General features: G+C 42.5%; 1 protein-coding gene and 1 long non-coding RNA gene across 2 annotated transcripts in view; both read right to left on the bottom strand.

The window, feature by feature from the left end:
- Nucleotides 1–13,083, bottom strand: part of LOC109201288 (low affinity immunoglobulin gamma Fc region receptor II-like) — a 52,397-nt gene that overhangs the window by 28,527 nt on the left and 10,787 nt on the right. The gene's annotated exons all lie outside the window — the stretch shown is intronic.
- On the bottom strand, nucleotides 7,274–9,614 carry LOC112846182 (uncharacterized). Its single transcript, XR_003219040.1, has 3 exons — nucleotides 9,495–9,614; nucleotides 7,560–7,835; nucleotides 7,274–7,460 (listed from the first exon to the last, which is right to left on the bottom strand). It is a non-coding gene; the product is annotated as an uncharacterized LOC112846182 (long non-coding RNA).

Here is a 13,083-nt window from a genome sequence, read left to right on the forward strand (position 1 = left end):
TCGCTCAAAGCGTTTACTGCCCAGCTGAAATGACAAATTTGTGGCACACATCACTACCTCTGGACGTAGTTCCACATCTGTTGCGGGTTCAACTAGGCTGAAAGCTTCCTGTTTTAAGTGACACTGTTGCTTGTCTACAAGAAAGGCTGGTCCAGGCAGCCAGGAGGAAGCTGCAAGCTGGTTAGCTAGAATGGCTCTAGTTGCGTGGTCAGCTGGGTTGACATCAGAAGGAACATAGTTCCATTGGCTTTTGTTGGTTGAACGTCTGATCCTTTATACCCTGTTATGAACATAGACGTAGAACCGTCTAGAGTCATTAAATTTATACCCAAGTACTACTTTGCTGTCTGAGAAAAGCTTGATGTCGTCTACCTCAATGTCCAACTCTGCAGACATAACCTCTGCCAGTTCCACTGCAAGAACGGCTGCACAGAGCTCAAGCCTTGGGATGGTGATGTCAGGCTTGGGTGCCAACTTTGTTTTCCCAAACAGGAATCCAACTTTGCTATGTCCTGCAGCATCTGTGACTTTCAGACAGCAGCAATAGCTTTGGTAGATGCATCAAAAAAGATACAGATCTCTTTCCTCTGAGCTGTGGAGAGCGGGACAGTTGTGTAGGCTCTTGGGATCTTCAACTCTCTCAGGTCTTGAAGAGACGTGCACCACCTCTGCCACTGTTCAAGCTTTTCTCGGGGGAGTGGTGTATCCCAGTCTCCAGTATCAGTGGTGAGTTCTCTCAAAATGAGGCGGCCCTGAACACTGAAGGGAGCAGCAAACCCCAACGGGTCAAATAAGCTGTTGATAGTCAATAACACACTTCGAAGTGTAAAGAGTTTTTCTGTGCCGTCCACACGGAAAGTCAGAGTATCGATCCCAACCAAGACCCAGGCTACGCTGCATGGGAGGGGAGTCCTGACCCACGTCCAGGTCTTGCAGGTTGCTAGCTAGATCTTCAGCTGGAAATGCCCTCATGACCACAATACTGTTAGACACAATCTTGTGTAGTTTGAGGTTGGATTGCGCTAGCATGTCTTGTGCACCTTTCAGCACTTTGACGGCATCTTCTGCGCTGAGGAAAGATTTCAGGCCATCATTAACATAGAAATGTCTGTGCACAAGGCTCTTCACTTCAGATCCATAGTCCTCTTCATCCTCCATAGCAGTCCTCTTCAGGCCATAAATGGCCACAGCTGGCGAGGGACAGTTACCAAACACATGAACCCTGATGCGGTACTCCAGCACTTTGTCATCAAGTTGGTGGTTATGAAACCACAAGAATCGGAGATGCCTTTGAACTGAGTGCTTGAATCAAAGATTATTTTTCCTGGTTTCTGGGGGTGACAAACACCGAAGGAAGGTAAATACCAGTGCTCTTTGTCAGGCTCTGGTGTAGGAGCTGGCTCAGCATGTCCATTTTTGAAAATATCCTCCATAAAGTCTATGAAATGTCGTTTCATTTCCGGTTTCCTATTCAGGGTACGGCGAAGTGACATCAGTTGGCTGAGGGCTTGCTCTCAATTATTTGGTAAATGTGGTCTTGGACTATGAAATGGCAGGGGAGCCACCCAGCTGTTGGAATTATCTTTCTTGAACTCCTTGTTCATGATGTGGAAGAAGATTTCATCTTCGATGGAGGGTGCCAGCTTATCATCCTCTTTTGAATGGCTGAAGACCAGCTCACCTAAGCTTGGCTGAGTGGAAGTCGGTGTGTCAGGGGATATTACCTGTTCCCCTATGACCTTTTCTTTGTAGATGATCCTGTTCTCACAAGGCTTGAAGTAGCTGGGTCGTCCTTTCTCAAGGACATCGATCTTGAATATGTTGACAGTCGGCCGGTGAGCCCCACCGAGGCAGACGTCACCGACTATTACCCAACCCAGGTCCAGTTGTTGGGCATAGGGTTCGCTGTGGCGGCCATTGCGCTGACTGCGCACTTTGTGAACTCGGATGATGTCCCTCCCAAATAATAAAAGTATCTCAGCTGACGCTGTTACGTCCCGGCTCTGATAGGCAACAGGGGAGGTAACATAAATTAGTCCAGAGACAGGAGGTTTATTATCACAACTAAAAACCGTTAGTGAAATGACTCACTAAGCAATGAGGCAGTTTAAACAAATGAAAAAACAACTCTCATATATTCAAATAACACAAGAACACTAATCATCTCAAAGGCAGCAACTCAAAAACAGAGGCTCAAAAGGCAGAGGCAGGAGGGACAGCCTACACAGTCTGTTCAAATCAGAGTCTCCCACAAGTGAAGAATCCTCCGCCTTTTGTACTCCCAGGTAAATGCAGGCAACCACGTCATTTGTCCACTGCGTCCGAGGATCCCCCAGCAGCCAATGGTGTGTGGAGTGGCACACTCCGATCTGCATGCAGTTGGGCGGTCCCTGGCCAGCCAATCACCTGTGAGTCCTGGCACACTTGAATTTCCATACAGGAAGGCGGGCCCACGTGAGGCCAGGGGCCGTAACAGACGCATCAAGAGGAGGAATCCTGTCAGCTATAGACTTGAGATGCTTGTGGCTTTGGGCAGCTTCTGGAGTAGGGATTTCATCCCTATTATTGGGAATCAGGTTGCACTCAATAAGAGTTGGCAATGATAAGTGCAATTCTCCATCAGCTGACTCCACCATAAATCCAGAGGCCCTTCTTCCAGCAGTCTCTGTGATTCCTGAGCATGTTTTGAGGGTATAGGGGGAAGCCTCACCCTGGATGCCAAACATGTCAAAGAATGTTGATCTGGCTAGCGATACATTGCTTTGGTCATCCAGCATCACATGTCCTCACCTTTTGGTCTGGGAGACCCTTGGGATACACACTGACCAGACAGATTTTGGAACATGATTTTCCTTTAAGACCCTCACCACACACGGCTGTGCATGAAGAGGCTGCTATGTGAGTGACACACTCAGTAGGCTCCCCACCATGCTCTGCAGAAGGTTTTCTGGAACTTGGAGCCCAAGGTGCTGGTCCAGGATGGAGTGCTGCGATGTGTCGGTCGCTGTCACATTCAGAGCAGTGGGTGTCAGCTTTACACTCTTTAGCTTGGTGAGTTGCTGAAGCACAAAATTTAAAACAACAGGAAGTGTCTTGGGTCTGCAAGCGATCTTTCTCAAAAACCTCGGCATTTCCTGAGGGAGTGAGGTTTCTTGTGGAGAGGTGAGTCTTTTGGAGGAATGAGAGGTGGGAGGGTTTCCTACCTCAGTTTTACTGACAGATATAGGAGGCTTGGATTTCCATTGTCTGGAGAAGGATCTGTCACCTTTGAATGCAGCTGAACTGAAGTTAGCAAAGGCGAAGCTAGGATCATTTCTCATCTCTGCATAGTTATACACAAAGTCCACAAAAAATGAGAAAGGGGGATATGGAACTTGATGCTCCCTGTTATAGCGAGACCCCTGAGTTATCCACTGTTCTTGGATGTTGTGGGGCAGTTTCTCCGCTATAGGGTTTATTCCCCTTGCAGTGTCTAGGAAGCTGAGCCCTGGCAAATATCCCTCTTGCTCAGCAGCTTCGATCTCTAGGAGCAGGTCTCCGAGTTCTTGAAGCTTCTGGTGATCTCTAATTGAAAGCTTTGGGAAGTGGTTCAATTTATCGACGAGAGAAGCTTCAATGGCCTCTGGAGAGCCATAGCACTTGTCCAGCGTTCGACGAAGCATGTTCAAACCCATGGATGGATTGTTAACATAAACTGCTCTTATCCTCTTGGCGTGGTATAGCGACTCCCCACCAAGCCACTTAATGAGCAGGTCCAGTTCTTCACTAGGTTTGAGGCTAAGTCCCTCCACACCATTGACAAAGCTAGATTTCCATGAGAGATAACTAGCAGGCTGGTTATCAAACACTTTTAGTCCAGCTGTGACAAGGTCTCGACGTGCCAGATATACAGCTAACTCAGACACACCTCAAGCCTCCAATGGCGAGCGGGGTGGAAGTTGGTTTGTTGAGATTGTGTAGCGATGTGTGTGCATGGAGGGAACATCTCCATCTGTGTTAAAAGACAGAGGGTCAGGGCGATTTTTTCTCTGGTTGCCTGGGTGCAGACCTTCAGCAGAACAAGCAGCAGGATCTAGCTGTTGTGTGTCACGACTGACGCGATGAACTTCGATATCTGGGAGGTGTCTGTGTTGTGGTACAAAAGCAGCAGGCTCTGTTTCTTTCTCATTTTGAGCTGTAGCGTAACTCTTCCCTGAAGAGAAATGTGCTTGGATGAACTCACCAGTGCGCTGTAATGACTGCTTCAATGCTTGAGCACGACTGGCTTTACTCCCAAGGTCACAGTTGTCTAAATCTGTAGCAGCCTCAAACACTTGAGCCTCTACTGAGGCAGCCTCGGCTCCACACTCTTCTTTTAGCGCATCCAATGTAGCCTCTATGCGTGATTTCTCCACTTCCATGTCTATTTGACGTTTTGAATATGGCTGCTCGCATGCGTGCAGCTTCCGCCTTGGCACGAGCTTTAGCAGCAGCGGCACTAGCTGAAGATTTATTTGAGCTTTGCTTAGAAAATGCAGCTGAGGCGGCACACTCTGATCTAACCTCTAGGCTCTGAGTGTCAGCATCGATAGGGTTTGAGTTTGACATCATTTAATATAGGCAGGTGAATGGGTCTTCAAATCCCGTAAAAAGATACTGAAGAAGCAAGCGTAGCCTCTTTTGTGTTTTTCTTCTACTCACTGGTTACTGGTGGCTAAGAAATGGGCTGCTGACATTCCTTCACAGCTTGTGATGGTCCATCTTTTCACTGTTCTGTCCTCACTAAGTGTTGTCTTCATGAACGTAGACTCAGCTATACAGTAGGGCTGCCACAAACGATTATTTTGATAGTCGACTAGTCACCGATTATTTTTGCGATTAGTCGACTAATCAGATCATGCATCCATTGGACGTAAAACGTCCAGCTTATTGCACCAGCATGCATCTGCTCTTATATAACTATGATTAGCTTACGGCTTTAAGTGTTTAAGGTATGTGCTAACTAAAACTAAAGACAAGATTATATTTTATTAAATTTTAATGAAATCTGCAGATTGTTTAGGTGAAGTTTAATAAACTCAGCCGTCTGCTCCTTACTATCTAAAATATAACAGGACACTGGAGTATATTCTCGAGCATCTCACACTTCTGATAATCAGTTGTCTGCTTGACGTTTATTCAGCTGTGTAAAAACTATAACTTTAATCTCACCCAAACCGATTTAGTCAGGAACAAATAAAATACTAAAAAAAGCCAAACAATAACATTTTTAAGTTATCTAAGTGACTTATATATCACGTTTAACCTGAGTAGCGAAAGACAGCGGTGGGTTTGAAAACGATTTGCCGGGAGTCCGGTGTTCTCAACGGCTCTAGTGAGCCTTCAACCCCGGCTAGCTATCGAGCTGGTGGGTAACAGACATCTCCCAAAACGTCGGAGCACTTTTGAGAACATGTGGTGTCTTGATAAACTGAGCAGATATTTGAGGTTTACACAGCTACATTCTCGCCTGAAAATATGTTAAACGTTTATTTTGTGACCCAGAAAGAATAATAAGAGTAATATTAAAACTAACTACCTGCCACCATTGTTGAAAACTGAGCAGGGCCGCGCTATGAATTCTGGGACACAGCTTCTTCTTCTTCTTCTTCGGGGTTTAACGGCAGCTGGCATCCTTGTACATGCAGTGCTGCCATCTTCTGTTTCAGTCCGTTATTACACTCTTAAATCCTACTACTTATTCCTGCGTCTTTTGGGATCTTACAAAGCTTCAAACGACACGTCGACTATTAAATTAGTCGCCGATGATTTTGATAGTCGACGTAATCGTGACTAGTCGACTAATCGTGGCAGCCCTACTATACAGACAGCTAAACACTCTCCTAATCAAAATCCAAGGAACAGGCCGATGCGCTGAGTTGGATGATTTAATAAGGAAAAGGTGTGAAACAGTTGACAAAACCAGAAATAAATTTATAAAAATGTTGCATCAATATACAATATAACAAACACGCCAGTAAGTCACATATTCAAAAGTATGAGCACAATATTTCTCTGCTTAGTGATTACCCAAATAAAACATCAAATGAAATCACACTCATGTTTAAAATGTCAAATAAACCACATGGCATACGAGCTAGCTTAACCTTACTAGCTTAGGTCATAAACTCATTCAAATTAAATTCAAACTACAAACTATATCACGCTTTCACAGCAAATAATAATGAACACAAGTCGTCTCAATGATAACAAACAATATTACTTACAGATGATGCCGTTTATCAACTTGTGAAGGCATGGATGGCAACAGATTAACAGAGGTGAAACTGCCTCTGGCTAGATCTTGCAGAGTAAAAATACACAAAACAACCACTAGAGGGCAAAATGCAGAACAGAAAATACCTAATGCCAGCATAATGAAGAAAGCCCGCAGCCACTGGCATGTGACTATTATGTTGCTCATTTATTTTTTCATAGTTGATACTAAAATGATTTATTTATAACGTTCAAATAAACTGATGAAAGGCTTGAATATTTATTTCTCTTCGAACCAGATGGGCTCTTTCAGAGTGCAGTTTGTCACAATGAAACTGAACAACTTCTTCTATTTTCTCATCTATATAACCTATAACTTGATCTTTCTCAGTCTGGCAGAAATAAAATATAATATATATTATATATATTATATTATATATATATAATATAAAAAAACTTACAAGTTTCTGTAACTGTGACATCACTGCTGTCTTCTGTGTAGAAAACTGGATCTCCTCTCCCTCCTCTGCAGTGGTACAGACCTCCTTGTGAGACACTAATATCTCTGTTTGCTTCATTTCCTCTCATGAGCTGAGCTTTAGAAGAGACTGAATCACGTCTGAACCAGTCAAACTTCCAGCCAGCAGAGCCCTCCACAGAGCAGCTCAGTGTCACACTGCCCCCTGCTGGTATGATTGAACTTTGTGCTGTCAGTGTGGCTCTGGGTTTACTTGCTGTTGCAGGTACAGGAAAAGAAAAATATTGTCGCATGACTCAAGAAGAAAAGTGTTACAGTAATGATAAGGCTTAGAAAAACATGACTAGATAATTTATCTACTAGTCCCAAATATAAAATAATTATCCTGCAATTGATGCATGCAAATTATTTGCCAACTGGTAAAAAATAAATAAATAAAACAGGCCAGTATATTAATGAAAGATCTTCAACTTACTTGAAACTGTCAGTGTGACTGAATCACTCCACTCTGTTGTTTTATGCTGTGAACTTTTCATTCTGCCCTTACAGCGATAGTTTCCACTGTTGGATGATGAAGCAGATCTAATCCTGTATTCATTTTGATTTGGAGCTTTTATCATGCTGTTTGTTTCCCACTCATAATCCCACTCAGTGTCTCCTCCATGGATCTCACATCTGACAGTGATCGTCTCTCCTCTGTATATCTCAGACCAGTTTGGATACAGAGTCACAACAGGCCTGTTTGACACTGTTAATGTTCAAGAAAGAACAATAAAAACAGATGGATGAAAAAAGATTCAATTACTATCAAATGTAGTGCATTGTGGGAAGTTACATTTAAACTTACCAGTTGTGTCAAGCCAAACTGACTCACTGTACTCCGAGTGGTAAACTGGGTTTACTCTTTTTCCTATGCACCAGTAACGTCCTCCTTGTGAGACTCTGATTTGTCCATTTGATAGGAAAACTGCATCCTCTGGGCTTACAAGTACACCAGAATTGTCTCTGTACCAGTCATATTTCCATCCAGATAATGATGAATGGTTCATAGAGCAGGTCAGGGTCACACTGCCCCCTACTGGACAAGCTGTGTTATCAGCTATCAGTTTAGGCCTTGATTTATCTGCAGTTCAGTTTAGAATGAGGACAAAAGTAAATGACCGAATCAAAACAATTTAAAGATGGGAAAAAAAAGAAATAGTGTCACCAAACCTTGAGTGTCACAAAAAAATGCTCATTATATCACCGATATGTAGGCACAATAAAAGATGTACATCACATCAATATACACAACGAGTCAAAAGTCTGGACACAACTTCTCATTCCGTGTTTTTTTTCTTTATTTTTACTACTTTCTACATTGTAGATTCATCGAATATCCAATATATGAAGCAAGATATATGCAATTATGTAGCAAAGACAAAATTTGCTAAATAACTCCAAATATGTTTTATATTTTAGATTCCTGAAAGTAGCCACCCTTTGCTTTGTTGATAGGGCTGCAAACCCTCGGTCTTCTCTCAATGAACTTCATGATTTAGTCACCTGAAATGGTTTTCACTTCACAGGTGTGTCTTGTCAGGGATCAGTTGTGGAATTCTTAATGGGGTTGGGACCATAAAGAATGACAGTCCTATTTGACAACTGTTAGAGTTCAGATTATGGGAAGAACCGATCCGCTTAGTAAAGAGAAATAACAGAAATTACATGGCTGTAATATGTTATGTAGCCTACTAATGTGATTATTGGTGTTTACATTGGATTGTAATTTGTGTTCTGTTTTGTTCATTCTGTTTGTTGAACCACACACCCACACATACACCCATCTATGCAAGTGTTCCACTAAATCTGCCAGTTAAAGAACTGGAAGATCATCACCTGGCCTTGTCATTTGCTTTGAGGGTCATAATGGCATTTAACCAGTGCACACCCTGCAATCACCACCATAGGAAACTGAACCCTAGCATCAGAAATCAACATAACAACCCTACAGTAAGATAATGGTCCAAAACATAAGTCCAAGCTATGCCAGAACCACCTCAGGAAAAAAGAACAAGATGGTAAGCTTGAAAATATGGAGTGGCCAGCACAGTCTCCACACTTAAACCCCATCGTGCTGGTTTATGATGAACTGGACAGAAGCGTGAAAGCAAAGCAACCTACAAGAACTCCTGAGGACTTCTGCAACAGATATGGGGAGAACTTTCTGGAGAATATTTGATTTCTGTTGCAGAAAGAATGCCACGGGTGTGTTGAGGCACCTGAGTCTTCTTCTGTTTGTCTACCACCACTATGCCCGGTTGGTTAGCCACCACCATTTTGCTCGGGCATCGCCCAGATCAACAAAGTCCGCGTCAGGTGTTGAGGAGCCAGGGCACCCTGACGAGAAGTGGGCTACTGGAACAAGAAGGCATTGGTGGGCAAGAGAGATGTTGGAGAGAGGGGCTCTCCCAAATCCAAATTGGAAGCTGGTTCCATAGAAGAGGGGCCTGAAAGCTGAAGGCTCTGCCTCCCATTCTACTTGTAAATACTCTAGGAACCACAAATAAACCAGCAGTCCGAGAGTGAAGTGCTCGAACGGGGTGATATGGTACTATAAGGTCATTAAGATAAGATAGGGCCTCATTGTTCAACCATGTATGTAAGACGAAGGTTTTTAAATTTGATTCTGAATTTAATAGGGAGCCAATGAAGAGAAGCCAGTATGGGAGAAATATGCTCTCTTTTAGTTCTCAAGTTCAGAACAACACATATAAATGGGAAGAAAATTTATATGTCTCACCTTCACCATTTCCATGGATGACTGCACTGAGCACTAAAATAATGAAAGAAATCAGACATTATACAACTGACAACCAGAACAACCTTTGATCTCATAGAATAAATTCCAGGGACAGTAAGAAATTAAAGGTTTGGGGTATTTTTGATCTGAAAAAAGCATTTGACACAATTAACCATGAAATATCATAAAACTACGGAAGAGGATTAGGGCCACTGGAAAAAAAATCTGAGAAAAAAGTCAGAATTCTGAGATTAAACTCAGAATTCTGACTTTAAACTTAGAATTCTGAGATTAAAGTCAGAATTCTGACTTTTTTCTCAGAATTCAGGAAAAGAAGAAAAAAAAAGACGTGCCCACTTTTTTTTTCCAGTGGCCCTAATCCTCTTCCATATAAAACACATTTAAATAACAGGCAAAAAAAATTCAAGATGGGAATCATAACATTTGCACATTCTGTGGTGTACCACAGGGGTTAGTGTTGGGACCAAAATTATTTGTTATGTATATAAATGATATTTGCAAAATGTCCGTATTTAAATTTTTATTTTATTTTATATTTTTTTGCTGATGACAAAAATGTCTTGTGCCCTAGTGTGAATTTGCTAAATAACTTTAGAAAATACCAAAAAATTGTTTGATTCATCCAACTATCTATCTATTCATCCATCCATTTTCTTCTTCTTTTCAGATTAAAAAAAATGGAAATTTCATATCAATTGTATTCAAGATGAGCAGTCAAAAGACATTTCAGTTTTGTCTAAGGCAAAGCACATGATCAATCAAATTTTGCATTCTTTACTGTTCTTTATTGGTACCATATTTAAGTTCCTGTGTGGAGGTCTACTGGGAGTCAGTGAGCACTGCTGAGCAGCAGCAATGGGCACTGACTTTTTTAGTCTACTGGCACTCCATGAGCTGCTAATCAACAAGAGACACCCAGAATGGCTAAGGCTGGACAGTCCTGATCCCTAAGGCCCCCCGGATCTCCCATCCATTGATGTCCCATCCAACTACCGACCAATAACCTCCCTCATTACTACATAGCAGGGGTCGGCAACCGTTGGCACGCAAAGGGTTAACTGATGGCACGCACGACCATAGCTGGACTGGCCATCGGGCATTTGCTCGGTGGCCCGATGATTATTTTTTTTTTGATTTTTTTTTGGGTGGTGGATTGGCCAGACGCTGGTCGGTGTGTAAAAATAACTCAGTTGTTTGGTGTTGGCCATGGCGTAGCTTCCACAGATTCAGTAAAATTAACAAGTGGTGGAGGCCAGCAGGTGGATGAGGGAAGGCGAGGCAGGAGGAGGAGAGACCCGAGGAAGCCGCCGGTCGGAGCGTCAGGTGAACTAAACTTCAGGTAAGAAGTTATGACCTGCAGTCTATCTGGGTCAGATATAAACCAAGTTTAGGTGCAGTTTATTTTCGTTGTGCTGACTTTTTACAGTCAGTTACAATAACTCGTACTGCGTACTAGCTAGCATGACGGAATTTCTATACAGCTGGGCGGGTGCTATGATTTTATTGATAGTGAACTTTATTTTATTCATAAGGTTAGTCAGTAGAGTTGCCAACCGTCCTGTACAAACGGAATCGTCCCGCATTCAGAGAAATTATTACGCGTTTCGTGTTGAGCTGAGAAGGAACACAGTTTGTCCCGTACTTCAGCCAGGATGGAAAAAGACACAAAGCTGGAGTTATTCTGTGTCTTTGCTGCACAGCTGCATCTTCTTCTCCTGTCATTCTCTCCCCTCTCTCTCCTGTTGCTACTTCAATCATGAAACTGATCAATGATCAGCTGATCAGCTTTTCTCTCTTGTTTGTTTATCGCTCACTTTGCGCCACAAAGAGGAAACCGCCGGATGTCGCACTAAACAACAGCAGCACGTTTAAGCTTGATCAGCTGCTGTTAGAATTTATTTAATATTACTTTCTAGTATCAGCTGATGTTTGCTGGAGCCACAGCTGTAAAAGCTGCTGGTCATGATGGTTTGTATATGTGGTGGGAGCGAAACATGCAGATGAAACCAGGAGATGTCCTTACTGAATCATCAGAGCTGAACAGGTGATGGAGAAACAGGTTTACCTTTTAGGTGACATGAATGAGTTGAAGGGAAGTTATGAACTGTTTCTGAGAGACAAATAACACCAGGATCCTTTTCTATGTAGCTGACAGCTGGTAACTGTGCAGGGGCGGGTCTAGCAAAGTTTTGCCAGGGGGCCAGGTAGGGCATTAACAGGGAAAGGGGGGCACAAGGAAATACTTTCTTATTCTCATTTAAAATGTCTGGCTGTTATTAAATAATTATCTGAAGCTTACAACCAAAGTTTTTATCTGACGTAAAATGAATAGAAATCATATATTTACCAACAAGACAGTACATCACTGTCACAACAGCGTTTGTTTTCATTCAAAGGCTTTATGGCTTTATTATCTGGGGGCCGGTCTTTAGTCAAAATGCATCCATAGACTTGAGACACAATGCATTTTTGGGACTTTCAGGTGTATGGACCAATGTTTTATTTTCTGATCAAACCAGAAATCTTTAATGAGCAGCTAGATTTGTCTTGCATTAACTGGCTGAGTTAATGCCAGTTAATGCGACATCGAAGCAGCTGGAATCCACAGCTGTGCGTGTTCATGGAGCTTGCATTTTCACCTGCTGGACATCACTACCTGACAAGTTTAACTGTCTTCAGAACATTGCAGAGGCCTTATTGACAGTATTTGGCTCTACATATCTGTGTGAGCAGATTTTCTCTCACATGAGTGTCCTCAGGTAGCCGTCTGAATGCTGGACACTCGTAGACCTGTGTCTCTGAGTGGGAGACCAGAGATCACATTAACATGTGTATCTCTGTATTAACAAACATGCCATATTGGCCCAGTTTATTTTTCTTATCATTGTTGTGAGGAGACCATAAATAGCGTTTGTATTTTCTGTTGTACAGTTCATTTGCTGTTATGGAGTTCTTGTTATGAATAAAAAGTGTCTTTTTTTTGTTTCAAAATAGCTGATAACTATTCGCTGATAGTTGCCAACATTTGCAAACAAATATAATTCTATAAAGTGGTTCTATATAATGTGTAACTGTTAATATAGAGCGTTATTAAATTTATTGCTAATGCAATCATATGGCACACTGACTTCTGAGGAAATTTTAAATGGCACTCGCCATCAGAAAGGTTGCCTACCCCTGCTACATAGAGTACTGAGTGCTCCTCAGTAATCAGTCCTGTCAGGCTGTGATGGCCAAACCCGTGGCCACACTCTAAAGTCGGTAACTCTTGTATTTTCATTTCTTCATTTGAACACAGCAACACACTTTAGTTTCCAATAACTTTATTGATTGGTTTCGATACATTTGTTCTATTTGTTCTCACTCACTATGTGTTAATAGACCTCTCTGCATTGAATCATATCTGTTATTAATCTCTCTCTCTCTCTCTTCCACAGCATGTCTTTATCCTGTTTTTCTTCTCTCACCCCAACCGGTCGCAGCAGATGCCCGCCCCTCCCTGAGCCTGGTTCTGCCGGAGGTTTCTTCCTGTTAAAAGGGAGTTTTTCCTCCCCACTGTCGCCAAAGT

The sequence above is a fragment of the Oreochromis niloticus genome, linkage group LG3 (genome assembly GCF_001858045.2).
Source record: "Oreochromis niloticus isolate F11D_XX linkage group LG3, O_niloticus_UMD_NMBU, whole genome shotgun sequence".
In the NCBI taxonomy this organism is placed as follows: Eukaryota; Metazoa; Chordata; class Actinopteri; order Cichliformes; family Cichlidae; genus Oreochromis; species Oreochromis niloticus.